Genomic DNA, 16,402 nt, shown 5'->3' with positions numbered 1-16,402 from the left:
GAAAAACACCAGGGGCAGATGGAAGGAAGAGTGATTTGCTCACCTGAGAGCATGGCCCAGAGAGGCAGGGATGACAGGGAGACCCCTCCAGGAATAAAGGAGCAGGCAGGCACCACCTCCCTCCCCCAAACCCAGCATAAACACAAGGCTATTTGTGGAAACCAGCACCCCCTCACACTTCTGCGGATCGGCCCTATCCAGTCACACTTCCTCTGTCCCAGTGTGGTGGGCCCCTTCCCCCAGAAAACAGCACAAAACACACCAACACCTCACCTCCTGACCTGCACAACTTGCAGGACCTCAGTTCCAGAAGTGGCAGAAGGTCTGATTTTGCAAGCAGACCAGCATACACCTTGTTAAAATGAGCCACACCCCTGCTGGGAACCAAACACTACCCACAACAGGCAAAGAGAGCCTCTTTAGACAACTGGACTGAAGGAAAAAGAGACCAGGACTAAAAAGCAGAGCATACACAACACACATAGGAGACAGTCCCTGAAACTCCAGGCCCTGGGGAATAGGGGACACTGAACTCCAGGGCACTACAAGACCTCTTCTTCATAAGGCCGTTACCACCAAGAGCAAGAGACATAGCTGATGTTCCTAATATAGAGAAATAGGAACAGAGAGTTAGACAAAATGAGGACACAGAAATATGTCTCAAATGAGAGAACAGGACCAAACCACAGCAAGAGATGTAAGCAAAAATGGTTATGAGTAATACACTCGATAGAGAATTTAAAGCAATGATCATAAAGATACTCACTGGACTTGAGAAAAGAGAGGAGGACAACAGTGAGAGCCTTAACAAAGAGATTAAAAAAACCAATCAGAGATGAAGAACACAATACATGAAACTAAAAATACACTTGATGGAATAAATACCAGGCTAGAGGAAGCAGAGGAGTGAATTAGCGACCAGGAAGACAGAGTAATGGAAAGTAATCAGGCTGAGAGGAAAAATATTATGCAAAATGAGAATAGTCTTAGGAAACTCAGCCACTCCATCAAGCATAATAACATTCACATTCTAGGGATCTCAAGAGAATAAGAGAGAGAAAAGGGGACAGAAAACTTATTTGCAGAAATAATAGCTGAAAACTTCTTTATTCTGGGGAAGGAAACAGATATCCAGATGCAGGAGGCACAGAGATTCCCCCCCCCCAAAAATCAACTCAAGGAAGTCCACACCAAGACACATAGTAATTAAAATGGCAAAAAGTAGCAATAAGGAAAAGATTTAAAAGCAGCAAGAGAAAAGAATACAGTTACATACAAAAGAAACCCCCATAAGACTATCAGCAGATTTTTCAGGACAAACGTTGCAGGCCAGAAGGGGGTGGCATGATATATTCAGAGGTCTAAAAGGAAAAAATCTTCAGCCAAGAATGCTCTACCCAGCAAGGCTATTGTTCAGAATAGAAGGAGAGATAAAGAGTTTCCCAGACAAACAAAAACTAAAGGGGTTCATGACCACTAAACCAGCCCTATAAGAAATATTAAAGGGGACTCTGAGTGGAAAGGAAAGACCAAAAGTGAGAGTATAAAAAGTAAAAAACACAAAAGCAGTAAAAATAAGTATTTCTCTAAAAATCAGTCAAGGGAGTCATAAAATAAAAGAATGTAAAATATGACACCATATACCTAAAACATGGGGGAGGAGAGGAGAAAAGAATTGGTTCAAACATAAACGACCATCAACTAAATATAGACTTCCATTTGCAGAAGATGTTACATACAAACCTAATGGTAACCACACATCAAAAACCAGTCACAAATATGCAAAGAATAAGGAGAAAGGAATCCAAGTATATCACCAAAGAAAGCCAGCAAAACTGAAAGAGAGCAAGAGAAAAAATGATCAGAGAAAAACTACAAAAACAACCAACCACAAAACAAGTAAGAAAATGGCAATAATACATATTTATCAATAATTACTTTGAATATAAATGAACTAACAATCCACAAAAGACACAGAGTATCAGAATGGATAAAAAATCAAGACCCATCTATATGCTGCCTACAAGAGACTTATTTTAGACCTAGAGACTACTGCAGATTGAAAGTGAGGGGATGGAGAATATCTATCATGCAAATGGGTGTCAAAAGGAAGCTGCGGTATCAATACTTACATTGGACAAAATGGGCTTTAAAACAAAGAGTGTAACAAGAGACAAAGAGGGACACATACAGTAGTAAAGGGGACAATCCAACAAGAAGATATAACAATTAAAAATATGTATGCACTCAACATGGGAGTACCCAAATACATAAAACAGTTTATAACAAACATAAAGGAATTTACTGATAATAATAGAATAACAGTAGGAGTCTTTAATACCCCACTTACGTCAATGGACAGATCATCCAAACAGAAAATTAACAATGTAACAATGGCTTTGAATGACACACTGGACCAGATGGATTTAACATATATACATTCAGAACGTTTCATCCCAAAACAACAGAATACACATTCTTTTCAATGCACAGGGAACATTCTCCAGAATAGATCACATATTAGGCCACAAAACAAGTCTCTAACAAATTCAAAAATATCAAAGTCATACCATGCACCTTTTTTTACCACAATGCTATGAAACTAGAAGTCAATCACAAGAAAAACTCTGGGAAGACCAAAAATACATGTAGGTTAAATAACATGCTACTACACAGTCAATGGGTCAACCACGAAATCAAAGAAGAAATAAAAAATTATATGGAGACAAATAATGAAAACACAACAGTCCAAAACATTTGGGATACAGCAAAACCTGTTCTCAGAGGGAAGTTTATAGCAATACAGGCCTACCCCAAGAAGCAAGAAAAATCTCAAACAACCTACCCTTACACCTAAAGGACTTAGAAAAAGAACAACAAATGAAGCCTAAAGCCAGCTGAAGGAAGGAAACAATAAAGATTAGAGAAGAAATAAATGAGATAGGAACTAAAACAACAATAGAAGAGATCAATGAAACCAGGAGCTGGTTCTTTGAAAAATTAATAAAATTGATAAACCTTTAGCCAGACTTATCAAAAAGAAAAGAGAAAGAACCCAAATAAATAAAATCACAAATAGAGAAGAGAAATCATAACCAACACCACAGAAATACAAACAATTATAAGAGACTATGATGGAAAACTATATGCCAACAAATTGGACAACCTGGAAGAAATGGATGAATTCCTAGACACATATAAGCTACCAAAACTGAAAAAAGAAGAAATAGAAAATTTGAACAGACATAACCAGCAAAGAAATTGAGTCCATAATCAAAAACTCCTAGCAAACAAAAGTGCAGGGCCAGATGGCTTTCTAGGGGAGTTCTACCAAACATTTAGAAAAGAGTTAATACCTGTTCTCAAACTTTTCAAAAAAACAGAAATGGAAGGAAAACTTGCAAATTCATTCTATGAAGTATCACCCTGATACCAAAACCAGATAAAGACACCACAAAAAAGGGGAACTATTGGCCAATATCTCTGATGAACATAGATGCAAAAATCCTCAACGAAATACTAGCAAACCAAATCCAACAGTACATTAAAAAAAATCATTCACTACACACAAGTGGGATTTATTCCGAGGATGCAATGGTGGTTCAATATTTGCAAATTTATCAGTGTGATACATCACAGCAATAAGAGAAAGGATAAGAACCACATGATTATTTCAATAGATGTGGAAAAAGCATTTGACAAAGTACAATATCCATCCATGATAAAAACCCTCAACAAAATAGGTCTAGAAGGAACATACCTCAACATAATAAAGGTCATATTTGAAAAACCCACAGCTAACTACACAATGGTGAAAAACTGAGAGCTTTTCTCCTAAGGTCAGGAATAGGACAAGGATGTCCACTCTCACCACTTTTATGTAACATAGTACTGGAAGTCCTAGCCACAGCAATCAGACAACAACAACAACAAAAATAAAAGGCATCCAAATCAGTAAGGAAGAAGTCAAAGTTTCACTCTTTGCAGATGACAGTATACTCTATATAGAAATCCCTAAAGACTCCACCAAAAAACTACTTAGAAATGAAAGAGGAATTCAGTAAAGTTGCAGGATACAAAATCAATGTATAAATATCTGTTGCATTCCTATACACTATTAATGAAGCAGCAGAAAGTGAAATTAAGAAAACAATCCCAGAGATAGTCCAATATGGCAGAGAAGTAGGAGACCTTAGTTTCATCTGGTCCCCAGAATTCAGCTAGATAGCTATCAAATAATTCTGAACACCTGCGAACTCAACCGGAGATCTAAGAAAATAATAGTTGGAATTCTACAAATAGAAAAGTGATCACTTTCTGCAAGGTAGGAAGTGCGGAGAAGTGAATCCAAGGCAATATATGGGAAGATAAATTGCAGGGGGAGGGGGCCTCGGTAAGCTGGCACCAGAAAGTGATATAACAGCGGAGCACAAAATCAGAACTTTTAGAAGTCTGCTCCAGTGAGGGATGTCCCTGCCTGAAAGGTGCTCAGGTGGTAAAGTGGGGTGGAATCCTAGGTGGGACAGTGTGGTTTCAGGATCCCTGGGGTCACAGGAAGACCAGGGGTGCCTGACTGCAGCAGGGTTCCCAGGCATTGGAGCAGGGAAGCCACTGCAAAGAGTGACCCCAGGAGTGGGCTCTCAGCTCAGGGCTGCCATAAACCGGGAACCACAGCACAGCTGGGTGACTGCTCTCTGAGTAGGGGCACAGCAAGTGGCAGAACCGTGGCAAGACACCCCGTTTCTCCCCCAGGAGGAGTGGTGTGGGTGCATGCCACAGGAGTTTGCAGGGTTTGGAGACTTGAAAGGGGGTCGTGTGCCTGAGATAGAAAGGCTCCGTCACAGGCTGGGGGAGCACGGAGTTGGGAGACCAGGGAGACAGGAGTGATTAACTGCTTTTCCCTGAGGACGCACTGAGGAGTGGGGCCCCGAGCTTTTGGCTCCAGGGCTGGAGATTGGGAGGTGGCCATTTTCATTCTCATCCTCTAAAGTGGCACAGAAAGTCTTCAGGGAACAAAAGCCACATAGAGCAATCCTGAGCCACTTACTTAGCCAATTCTGCCCGGGGCAAAGACACCTGTGAATCACAGCAACAGGCCCCTCTCCCAGAATATCAGCAAGAACATCCAGCCAAGACCAAGTTTACTGATCATAGAGAACTGCAAAACTCCAGTGCTAGGGGAAAATAGTATATAGAATTCATGTTTTTTTCCCCACGATTCTTTAGTCTTTCAATTTTAATTTTTTTCTCTTTCCTTTTTCAACCAATTTCTTATTTTATCAACTTTTTATTTTATTTTATTTTTTTTTAATTTTTTTTTTAAAGATTTTATTTATTTATTTGAGAGAGAGAGAATGAGAGAGAGAGCACATGAGAGGGGGGAGGGTCAGAGGGAGGAGCAGACTCCCTGCAGAGCAGGGAGCCCGATGCGGGACTCGATCCCGGGACTCCAGGATCATGACCTGAGCCGAAGGCAGTCGCTTAACCAACTGAGCCACCCAGGCGCCCTTATCAACTTTTTAAAAATCTTTTTTAATTTTCATTTTTACAATTACATTCTATTCTTTCATTGTATTTAATTTTATTTTTGTGTATATATATAAAGTTTTTCTTTCTCTACAATTTTAGGATATAGTTTCTTCTAACAAACAGACCAAAATATACCAAGAATCTAGTGTATGGCTCTGTTCTCTTCACCTGTCTGATCATATTGTCTTTCTTTTTTTCTTCTTTTTTTTTTGTTAAAGTCTTTTTAAATTTTCATCTTTGCAGTTGCATTCTAACCTTTCAATGTATTTAATTTTATTTTTGTATATATATAAGTTTTTCTTTCTTTACAATTTTGGGATCTAGTTTTCTAACAAACAGACCAAGATACACACAGGATCCAGTGTATTGCTCTGTTCTGTTTCACCTGTCTGATTATATTCTCTCTCTTTTTTTAATTTTAATTTTTTTCCGTTTGGGGGCTTTTCTGATTTGTTTAGTGTATATTTCTCTGGGGTCATTGTTACGATTTTAGTACTTTGTTCTCTTGTTCATCTACTCTTCTCTGGACAGAATGACAAGATGGAAAAACTCACCTCAAAAAAAAAAAAAGAGAGAGAACAAGAGGCAGTACTAACTGCCAGGGACCTAATCAGTATGGACATAAGTAAGATGTCAGAACTAGAGTTAGAATTACTAGCTGGGCTTGAGAAAAGCATAGAAGACACTAGAGAGTCCCTTTCTGGAGAAATAAAAGAACTAAAATCCAACCAAGTCGAAATAAAAAAGGGTATTAATAATATGCAATCAAAAATGGAAGCTCTAACTGCTAGGATAAATGAGGCAGAAGAGAGAATTAGTGATATAGAAGACCAAATGATGGAGAATAAAGAAGCTGAGAAAAAGAGAAATAAACACTACTGGATCACGAGGGGAGAATTTGAGATATAAGTGATACCATAAAGCAAAACAATATTAGAAAAATGAGATCCAGAAGAAGAGGAAAGGGGGTGGGTAGAAGGTATATGGGAGCAAATTATAGCAGAGGACTTCCCTAATCTGGGGAAGGAAACAAGCATTCAAGTCCAGGAGGCACAGAGAACCCCCTTCAAATCAATAAAAATAGGTCAACACCCTGACATATAATAGCGAAACCTGCAAATCTCAGAGACAAAGAGAAAATCCCGAAAGCAGCTCAGGACAAGAGGTCCTTAACCTACAAGGGTAGAAACATTAGATTGGCAGCAGACCTATCCACAGAGACCTGTCAGGCCAGAAAGGACTGGCATGATATATTCAGGGTGCTAAATGAGAAAAATATCCAGCCAAGAATATTTTATCCAGCTAGAACAGAAGGAAATATATAGAAGGAAAGATAAACAGAAGGAAAGATAAAAAGCTTCAAAATAGAAGGAAGGATAAAAAGATTCCAGGACAAACAGAAACTAAAAGAATTCATGATCATTAAACCAGCCCTGCAAGAAATAATAAAAGGGATCCTGTAAGTGAAGAGAGCCCAAAAGTAACAAAGACCAGAAAGGAACAGAGACAATATACAGTAACACTGACTTTACAGGTAATACAATGGCACTAAATTCACATCTTTCAATAGTTACTCTGAATGTAAATGGGCTAAATGCCCCAATCAAAAGACACAGGGTATCAGATTGGATAAAAAAAAAAAACCAAACCCAAGACCCATTGATATGCTGTCTGCAGGAGACTCATTTCAGATCCAAAGACACCTCCAGATAGAAAGTGAGGGGGTGGAAAACCATTTATCACGCTAATGGACATCAAAAGAAAGCTGGGGTGGCAATCCTTATATCAGAGAAATTAGATCTTAAACCAAAGACTAATAAAAGATGAGGAAGGATACTATATCATACTTAAAGAGTCTATCCAACAAGAAGATCTAAAAATTGTAAATATTTATGCCCCTAACATGGGAGCAGCCAATTATATAAACCAATTAATAACAAAATTAAAGAAACTCATTGATAATAATACAATAATAGTAGGGGACTTTAATACCCCACTCACTGCAATGGACAGATCATCTAAGCAGAAGATCAACAAAGAAACAAAGGCTTTGAATGACACACTGGATCAGATGGACTTCACAGATGTATTCAGAACATTCCATCCTAAAGCAATAGATTACACATTCTTATTGAGTGCACGTGGAACATTTTCCAGAATAGATCACATACTAGGTCACAAATCAGGTGTCAACTGGTACCAAAAGATTGGGATCATTCCTTGCATATTTTCAGACCACAATGCTTTGAAACTGGAACTCAATCAACTGAGGAAATTTGGAAGGAAGTCAAATACAGGGAGACTAAAGAGCATCCTACTAAAGAATGAATAGGTCAACCAGGAAATTAAAGAGTTAAAAAAAATTCATGGAAACAAATGAAAATGAAAACACAACTGTTCAAAATCTTTGGGATGCAGCAAAGGCGGTCCTAAGAGGAAAGTATATAGCAATACAAGCCTTTCTCAAGAAACAAGAAAGGTCTCAAATACACAACCTAATCCTACACCTAAAGGAGCTGGAGAAAGAACAGCAAATAAAGCCTAAACCCAGCAGGAGAAGAGAATTAATAAAGATTCGAGCAGAAGTAATGAAATAGAAACCAAAAGAACAGTAGAACAGGTCAACGAAACTAGGAGCTGGTTCTTTGAAAGAATTAATAAGATTGATAAACCCCTGGCCAGACTTACCAAAAAAAAAAAAAGAGAAAGGACCCAAATTAATAAAATCATGAATGAAAGAGGAGAGATCTCAAACAACACTGAAGAAATACAAACAATTTTAAGAACATACTATGAGCAACTATACGCCAACAAATTAGGCAATCTGGAAGAAATGGATGCATTCCTAGGGACGTATAAACCACCAAAACTGAAACAGGAAGAAATAGAAAACTTGAACAGACCCATAACCAGCAAAGAAATTGAAGCAAACAAGAGTCAGGGCCAGATGGCTTCCCAGGGGAATTCTACCAAACATTTAAAGAATTAATACCTATTCTTCTGAAGCTGTTTCAAAAATGGAAATGGAAGGAAAACTTCCAAAGTCTTTCTATTAGGCCAGCATTACCTTGACCCCGAAACCAAAGACCCCACCAAAAAGGAGAATTACAGACCAATATCCCTGATCAAGATGGATACTAGCCAACAGGATCCAACAGTACATTAAAAGGATTATTCACCACGACCAAGTGGGATTCATTCCTGGGCTGCAAGGGTGGTCCAACATCTGCAAATCAATCAATGTGACAGACTATATAATAGCCATATGATCCTCTCAACAGATGCAGAAAAAGCATTTGACAAAGTACAGCATCCTTTCTTGATTAAGAGTTTTAATTTGATTAAGAGTTTAACTCTTCACAGTGCAGGGATAGAGGGAACATAACTCAATATCCTAAAAGCCATATACGAAAAGCCCACAATGAATATCATTCTCAATGGGGAAAAACTGAGAGCTTTTCCCCTAAGGTCAGGAACATGGCAGGGATGTCTACTCTCACCACTGTTGTTTAACATAGTACTAGAAGTCCTAACCTCAGCAATCAGACAACAAAAAGATATAAAAGGCATCCAAATCAGCAAAGAGGTAGCCAAACTCTCACTCTTCGCAGATAAACATGATACTCTATGTGGTAAACCCAAAAGACTCCAACCCAAAATTGCTAGAACTGATACAGAAATTCAGCAAAGTGGCAGGGTATAAAATCAATGCACAGAAGTCTGTTGCATTTCTACACACCAATAATGAAGCAGCAGAAAGAGAAATCAAGGAATCGATCCCATTTACAATTACCCCCAAAACCATAAGACACCTAGGAATAAACCTAACCAAAGAGGCAAAGGATCTGTACTCAGTAAACTACAGAACATTCATGAAAGAAATTGAGGAAGACACAAAGAAATGGAAAAATGTTCTGTGCTCATGGATTAGAAGAACAAATATTGTGAAAATATCTATGCTACTTAGAGCAATCTCTACATTCAATGAAATCCCTATCAAAGTACCATCAACTTTTTTCACAGAGCTGGAACAAATAATTCTAAAATTTGCATGGAACCAGAAAAGACCCTGAATAGCCAAAGGAATGTTGAAAAAGAACACCAAAACTAGAGGCATCTCAACTCCAGACTTCAAGCTCTCTAACAAATTTGTAATCATCAAGACAGTATGGTACTGGCACAAAAACAGACACAGAGATCAATGGAACAGAATAGAGAACCCAGAAATGGACCCTCAACTCTATGGTCAACTAATCTTTCACAAAGCAGGAAAGAATATCCAATGGAAAAAAGACAACAAATGGTGTTGGGAAAATTGGACAGCCATATGCAGAAGAATGAAACTGGACCATTTTCTTACACCACACACAAAATTAGACTCAGAATGGATGAAAGACCTAAATGGGAGACAGGAATCCATCCAAATCCTAGAGGAGAACACAGGCAGCAACCTCTTCCATCTTGGCCACAGCAACTTCTTTCAAGACACGTCTCTAAAGGCAAGGGAAACAAAAGCAAAAATGAACTTTTGGGACTTCATCAAGATAAAAAGATTCTGCACAGCCAAGGAAACAGTCAACAAAACCCAAAGACAACTGACAGAATGGGAAATAATATTTGCAAATGACATACCAGATAAAGGGCTAGTATCCAAAATCTATAAAGAACTTAATGAAACTCAACACCCAAAGAACAAATGATCCAATCAAGAAATGGGCAGAAGATATGAACAGACATTTCCCCAAAGAAGACATACAAATGGCCAACAGACATATGAAAAAATGCTCAACATCACTCAGCATCAGGGAAATACAAATCAAAACCACAATGAGATACCACCTCACAGCAGTCAGAATGGCTATAATTAACAAGTCAGGAAATGACAGATACTGGGAAGGATGCAGAGTAAGGGGAACCCACTTACATTGTTGGTGGGAATGCAAACTGGTGCAGCCACTGTGAAAAACAGTATGGAGGTTCCTCAAAAAACTGAAAATAGAGCTACTCTATGATGCAGAAATTTCACTACTAGGAATTTCCCCAAAGATACAAATGTAGTGATACAAAGGGGCACCTGCACCCCAATGTTTATAGCAGCAATGTCCACAATAGCCAAACTATGGAAAGAGCTCTGATATCCATCAAATGATGAATGGATAAAGAAGATGTGGTAAACACACACACAGACAATGGAATACTACTCAGCCATCAAAAAAATGAAATCTTGCCATTTGAAATGACGTGGATGGAACTAGAGAGTATTATGCTAAGCGAAATAAGTCACTCAGAGAAAGACAATTATCATATGATCTCACTCATATGTGGAATTTAAGAAACAAAACAGAGGATGATAGGGGAAGAGAGGAAAAAATAAAACAAGATGAAATCAGAGAGGGAGACGAACCATAAGAGACTCGTAACTCTAGGAAACACACTGAAGGTTGCTGGAGGGGTGGGGGTGGGGGATGGGCTAACTGGGTGATGGACAGTAAGGAGGGCATGTGATGTAATGAGCACTGGGTATTATATAAGACTGATGAATCACTGACCTCTACCTCTGAAACTAATAATACATTGTATGTTAATTGAATTTAAATAAAGAAAGAAAACAATCCCATTTACAACTACACCAAAGACAATAAAGTATCTATAAATAAACTTAACCAAAGAGGTGAAAGACCTGTACTCCAAAAACTATAAAACACTGATGAAAGAAAATGAAGAAAATGTAAAGGAATGGAAAACTATCCCATGCTCATTGATTGGAAGAATAAATACTGAGAAACTGTCTATACTACCCAAAGCAATCTACACATTTAATGCAATCCCTATCAAAATACCAACAGCATTTTTCACAGAACTAGAATAATCAGTCCTAAAATTTGTATGGAAGCACAAAAGACCCTGAATAGCCAAAACAATCTTGAAAAAGAAAAGCAAAGCTGGAGGCATCACAATTCCAGACTTCAACTTATATTACAAAGCTGTAGTGATCAAAATAGTATAGTACAGGCACAAAAATAGATACATAGATCAATGGAACAGAACAGAAAACTCAGAAATAAAATGACAGTTATATGGTCGATTAATCTACAAAGCAGGAAAGGATATGCAGTGGAAAAAAGACAGTCTCTTCAACAAATGGTGTTGGGAAAATTGGACAGCTACATGCAAAAGAATGAAACTGGAGAACTTTCTTACACTATACACAAAAATAAATGCCAAATGGATTAAAGACCTAAATGTGAGATCTGAAGCCATATAAATCCTAGAACAGAGCACAGGTAGTAATTTCTGTGACATCAGTGCTAGGAACATTTTTCCCCCCTTTTTAAAAGTTTTTATTTAAATTCCAGTTAGTTATCATACAGTATAATATCAGCTTCAGGTATACAATATAGTGATTCAACACTTCCATACAATACCCTGGTCATTATAACAAGTGCACTCCTTAATCCCCATTACCTATTTCACCTATCCCCCCACCCACCACCCCTCTGGTAATCATCAGCTTGTTCTCTATAGTTACGAGTCTGTTTCTTGGTTTTCCTCTCTCTCTTTCCCCCTATGATCATTTGTTTTGTATCTTTAAATCACATATAAGTGAAATCATATGCTATTTCTCTTTCCTGACTGATTTGTTTCACTTAGCATAATACTCTCTAGCTCCATCCACATCATTGCAAATGGCAAGATTTCATTCTTTTTTATAGCTGAGTAATATTCCATTGTATACATACACCACACTTTCTTTATTCATCAGTTGATGGATGGACATTTGGGCTCTCCATAATTTGGCTATTGTAAATAATGCTGCTATAAACATTGAGGTGCATGTATCCCTTTGAAGTAGTATTTTTTGCATTCTTTGGGTAAATACCTACTAGTGCAACTGCTGGATCATAGGGTAGTTCTATTTTTATTTTTTGAGGAACGTCCATACTGTTTCTTAAAGAGTAGCTGTACCAGTTTGCATTTCCACCAACAGTGTAAGAAGGTTCCCTTTTCTCTGCATCCTCACCAACACATGTCTCCTGTGTTAATTTTAGCTATTCTGTTAGGTGTGAGGTGATATGCCATTGTAGTTTTGAGTTGTAGTTCCCTGATGATGAGCACTGAGTAATGTATAGACTTGTTGAGTCTCTATATTGTATACCTAAAACTAATATGACACTATATGTTAATTATTCTGCAATTAAAATAATAAAATTAACAACAAAAAGAAACTGCTGTGTGGTATTTATCTCTTGATTGGGCCCACACTATTAACACACACACATACAGTGTGTGTGTATAGTAATAAATTGTGATCAAGTACAGTTTATTCCCAGAGTATAAGGTTGGTTTAACATTTGAAATTAATGTAATTTAGCATATTAATAGAATAAAGAAGAAAAATGACAATTATTTCTATTGATAATTGACATGAAGATAAAGCATTTATCAAAATTCAATACCCATTTGTGATTAAAAAAAAAAATCTCAGGAAACTTGGAAGGGAAATTCATCCAGCAGATAAAAGACATCACCAACACTCTTTTTTTTTTAAAGAAAGATTTATTTATTAATTTAGAGAGAGCGCACACAAGCAGGGGGAGGAGCAAAGAGAGAGGAAGAGGGAAAGAATCTCAAGCAGACTCCCCACGGAGTGCAGAGCCTGACATGGGGCTAGATCTCAGGACCCTGAGACATGACCTGAGCTGAAATCAAGAGTTGGCTGCTTAACCAACTGAGCCACCCAGGCGCCCGACCAACACTCTTATAGCTAATATTGTACCTGGCAAAATACTGAACACTTTCATAGTACTGGAGGTGTTAGCCAGTGTAGTAAGGTAAGAAAAACAAATGAATAAACATATAGATTGGAAAGGAAAAAAATGAAACTATCCCGACAACACATCACCCTTAAATGACACATTAGACCAGATGGACTTAATAGATACAATAGGACATCCCATCTAAAAGCAGCAGAATACACATCCTAAGAAACCCAAAAAACAAAAACTTAGAACTAATGAATTACTTTAGCAAGGCTATAGGATACAATGCTAATTTAAAAACAAATCAAATTAAAGAAGACCTAAATAAATAGAAAGATAGATGAGGTTTATGGGTTGGAAGACTCAAAACTGTTAGTTATCACCAAAATGGTCTCTACTTAGGAATAAAATTAACAAAAGATATATAAGATCTATATCTTCAATACTACAAAACACTGCTAAGAAAGTAATCCCAATCATAACACTTACAAGGCATTTTTTCTAAAAACTGACAAGCTGATTTTAAAATCTATATGGAAATATAAAGAATCTAGAACCAGGGCTGGCAAACTGGTCTGTAGGCCAAATCCAGTCCACTGCCCATTTTCGTAAATATTTATTGGAACACAGGCACACTCATTCATTTATATATTGTTTATGGCTGCTGTTGTGCTTCCACAACAGTATTGAGTAGTTGTGATAAAGACCATATGACCAGGGCGCCTGGGTGGCTCAGTTAGTTCACTGTCTGCGGCTCAGTTCATGATCCCAGGATCCTGGGATCAAGACCCTGCTCCACCGGGAGTCTGCTTCTCCCTCTCCCACTCTCCTTGCTTGTGCTTTCTCTCTCTCTCCCTCTCAAATAAATAAATAAAATCTTAAAAAAAGACAATACGACCCACAAGCCTAAAATATTTACTATCTAGCCCTTTACAAAAAAAATTTGTAGACCCCTAATCTAGAATATCCACAATAATCTTGAAAAAGAACAAAGTTGACAAACATATTATCTGACTTCAAGAATTACTGTAAACCTGTAGTAGCCAAGACAGTGTGGAACGGTGATAAGGAACCACAAATAGATAATGGAATCAAACAGAGCTCCCAGAGACAAACACACATTTATATGGTCATTTGCTTTTTTAAAAAGATCTATTTATTTATTTATTTGAGAGAGAGAGAGAGAGCAAGCTAGCAAAAGCAGGGGGAGGGGCAGAGGGAGAGGGAGAAAGAATCCACAAGCAGACTCCCTGATGAGTACAGAGCCTGACGCGGGGCTCAATCCTGTGACCCTGAGATCACGACCTAAGCTGAAATCAAGAGTCAGACACTCAACTGACTGAGCCACCCAGGCGTCCCTGGTCATTTGATTTTTGACAGAGTTGCAAAGGGAATCCAATGGGGGAAAGGAAGGTCTTTTCAACAAATAAAACTATAATATCTGGATACCCATATGTAAAAAATATGAACTTCTACCTATACCTCATAACACAGAAGAAATTAACTTGAGATAGATCACAGATTTAGATGTAACAAATAAAACTATAACACTTTTAGAAAACATAGAATGTCATCATGTCATGGGGGCAGTCAAAGATTTCTTATACAGGTCATAGAAACAATAATCATTAAAGAAAAAACTACTCAATTAAATTACATTAACATAAAAAATTTCAGCTCATAAAAACATACTGTTAAAAATAAATAGGTAAGCTACAGGTAAGAAAATAATATTCCTAAAACATGTATCAGGTAAGAAATAGTGACCAGGGTATATAAAGAACTCCTAGAACTCAATAATGACAACCCAATGAAAAAATGGACAAAAAATTTAACCAGATACTTCAGAAGATATATAAATGGCCAATAAGCATATGGAAAGATGCTCAACATCATCAGTCATCAAAAAAATGCAAATTAAACCCCAAAGAGATAACCACCATAATGGCTAAAACTAGTAAGACTGACAACACCAAGTATTAGCAAGGATGTGGAGCAGCTATAACTTTCATACATTCTTGATGACAATATAAAATGAAACAACTACTTTAGTAAAAGTTCTGGCAGTTTTTTTATGAAATTAAATACTCACCTACTCTATGACTCAGCAGTTCCACTCCTAGCTATTTACCTGAGTGAAATGAAAACACATATCTACAAAAATGCTTTTCTATGAATGCTCATGGCAGTTTTATTCATAATAACCACAAATTAGAAACAGCCCAGGTGTTTATTCATTAAAAAATGGATTTATTCTATGGTATGAATTTCTGGAACAGGCAAAACTAATCTATTGTGACAAAAATCAAAACAGTGATCTCCTCGGGTAGGTGTGCAGGGTTGGACTGGGCGGGGTATAAGCGGACTTTCTGCAGTGACGGCAATATTCTATATCTTGATAGGGGTTTGGGTTACATAGGTGTATGCATTTATCAAAACTCAGCAAATGTATATTTGATATTTTAAAAAATAATTGTATGTAAATTTTATTTCAAAGTTAAAAATTTATAAAAAGATATTGAACTCTACTTGAAGATATAAATGCTGAAGTATTTAGGGGGACATGTAGTCATAGCTACAATGTACTTTGAAATGCATCAAAAATAAGATTAACTGATGGATAGACAGATAGATAGATGATAGATAGATAGATAGATAGATAGATGATAGATAGATAGATGATTGATAGATAAGTAGATAGCCAGATAATAAAACAAGCATAGTAATACCTTCCTGGTAGAATCTAGGTGGTAGGTAGGTCTATGGATTTTACTGTAAATGCTTACAACTTTTTGGTATGTTTAAAAATGTTTATAATCAAATGTTGGAAAAAATACTGAATACCTACTTACTGTTCTAGGCAATGGGGATACAATAGATGACTAAGGTAGAGTTTTTCAGAGGAGGTTATCCAATGGAAGTGAATTAGTATTTGTGTAGTTCATATTACAATCCAGGGGCAAAGGCAGGAGCAACAATTTATTTTTATCTTCACAATTGGGTGTGGAGGAGGTTTGAAATGAGTGAAGATGATGAGTTCAATTTTGAATATGATGTGCTTTATGATCCTACAAGATCTCTAAGTGGCAACATCTAGTGGACTATTAGATATA

General features: G+C 37.3%; 1 protein-coding gene across 2 annotated transcripts in view; it reads right to left on the bottom strand.

The window, feature by feature from the left end:
- The window catches only part of TMLHE (trimethyllysine hydroxylase, epsilon), a 140,498-nt gene that overhangs the window by 54,960 nt on the left and 69,136 nt on the right, over positions 1-16,402 (bottom strand). The gene's annotated exons all lie outside the window — the stretch shown is intronic.

The sequence above is a fragment of the Halichoerus grypus genome, chromosome X (genome assembly GCF_964656455.1).
Source record: "Halichoerus grypus chromosome X, mHalGry1.hap1.1, whole genome shotgun sequence".
Lineage (NCBI taxonomy): Eukaryota > Metazoa > Chordata > Mammalia > Carnivora > Phocidae > Halichoerus > Halichoerus grypus.
The sequence above is the reverse complement of the archived record's forward strand: the minus strand, read 5'-3'. Positions and strand labels throughout refer to the sequence as shown.